Source organism: Lathyrus oleraceus, chromosome 3, assembly GCF_024323335.1.
Source record: "Lathyrus oleraceus cultivar Zhongwan6 chromosome 3, CAAS_Psat_ZW6_1.0, whole genome shotgun sequence".
Classification (NCBI taxonomy): Eukaryota; Viridiplantae; Streptophyta; class Magnoliopsida; order Fabales; family Fabaceae; genus Lathyrus; species Lathyrus oleraceus.
The window spans coordinates 213,468,226-213,470,089 of record NC_066581.1 but is presented as its reverse complement, the minus strand read 5'-3'; the positions used below and the strand labels follow the sequence as shown (position 1 = coordinate 213,470,089).

General features: G+C 42.2%; 1 non-coding gene across 1 annotated transcript; it reads left to right on the top strand.

Annotated features, from left to right (window-relative positions):
* The first annotated feature begins 1,431 nt into the window (after positions 1–1,431).
* On the top strand, positions 1,432–1,537 carry LOC127133936 (small nucleolar RNA R71). Its single transcript, XR_007807732.1, has one exon. It is a non-coding gene; the product is annotated as a small nucleolar RNA R71 (small nucleolar RNA).
* Positions 1,538–1,864: the final 327 nt, after the last annotated feature.

Here is a 1,864-nt window from a genome sequence, read left to right as displayed (position 1 = left end):
TCCTAACTATGTCTTCTAAAATGTCTACAGGATACTTAACAGACCTATCGGCTAATTTGAGGGACATCTTAGTTGGTTGTAACTCTCCTAAGTTTAACCTCTTACATACAGCTAAGGGCATTAAACTCACACTAGCGCCTAAGTCTAGGAAAGCTTTGTCGATCACATGACTCCCTAAGATGCAAGGTATAAAAAAACTACCAGGGTCTTTCTCCTTCTTAGCGAGTTTATCCTCAGAAATAAAATTGCATTCCAAGGGTTTGGGATTGTCAAGCCTACGCTTGTTGGTTAAGATGTCTTTGAGAAATTTGGCGTAAGACGGAATTTGGGTGATAGCTTCGGTGAAACGAATCTCTACATGAAGCTTCTTTATTACTTTTATAAATTTTTGGTATTGGTTGTTGATTTTGGTTTGTTTAAGTCTTTGCGGATATGGGATTGATGGTTTGTACGGGGGTGGTGGTTTGTAAGTTTTATCCATGGCTTCTCCTTCTTGGTCAGTTTGTTTTTCGGGTTCTACCGGTTCCTCTTCTTGGTTGGTAGGTATATTTTCTTTAGAAGTTTTGGACTCGCTCATCGCTGGGTTATGAGGCCCTTCGTAGGCGGTCCCACTTTGTAACGAGATAGCGTTAGCTTGCCCTCGAGGGTTTGGTTGAGGTTGTCCAGGGAATTGGCCTCCAGGTGTAGTTTGTGGGGCTTGGTTTTGTGCTACCTGTGAGATCTGGGTTTCAAGCATCATGTTATGAGTGATTATCTGATCAACCTTGGTTCCTAATTGCGTTATCAGTTCGTTAACGTGAATGTTCTGGTTTAGGAATTCTTTATTTTGCTGAGTTTGGCCCGATATAAAGCTCTCCATGATCTTCTCAAGGTTAGACTTCTGGGGCACAACTTGCATAGGTTGATTCGGTTTTTGGGCTTGATAACCTTGCGGTCTATGAGGTGCATGATTTTGGACAGGGTTCTAGTTTTTATAGGAGAAATTCGGATGATTCTTCCATCTAGGGTTGTAAGCGTTTGAAAATGGGTTACCTTGGCCGTAATTCACTTGGTCGGTGTTCAGGTCGTTTAAAAGGTTACACTCCGCCGATTCGTGTCCTTTAGATCCATAGAGTTCGCACTCTGTGTGGACTATCGTTGCGGTGTTAGTGTTTGTAGACATATGTTCGATCCTAAGGGCTAAAGCGTCCATTTTTGCCTGCATCATGTCTAGAGAGCTTACCTCATGTATTCCACCTTGGGTCTCCTTTTTCTCTATTGATGATCGTTCAGTTCCCCATTGGTAATGGTTTTAGGCCATATCCTCAATTAGGTCACAAGCTTCAGGGTACGGTTTGTTCATCAGTGCGCCACCAGCGGCAGCGTCGATGCTCATCTTAGTGTTATAATGGAGTCCATTGTAGAAGGTATGAACGATCAACCATTGTTCTAGGTCATGGTGTGGGCAGACTCTTAATAGCTCTTTATATCTCTCCCAAGCTTCAAAAAGCGATTCTCCTTGGTTTTGAGTAAATCTACTTATTTGGTTTCGAAGAACAATAGTCTTACTAGGGGGAAAATATCTAGCAAGGAATACTCTCCTAAGGTCTTCCCAGGTAGTTATTGAATTAGCTGGAAGTGAATCTAACCATGAACGTGATCTATCCCTAAGGGAGAAAGGAAATAATCTCAAACGGATCGCATCAGGTGAAGCACCGTTGGATTTAAAGGTGTCGGCTAGTTGGATAAAAACTTTTAAACGTTGATTTGGGTTCTCAGTAGCGAGACCTGCGAATTGGTTCTGTTGCACTAATTGCAACAGAGAAGGTTTTAGTTCGAAATTGTTAGCAGGAATAAGGGGGTTTACTATACTCGAACTAGGTTC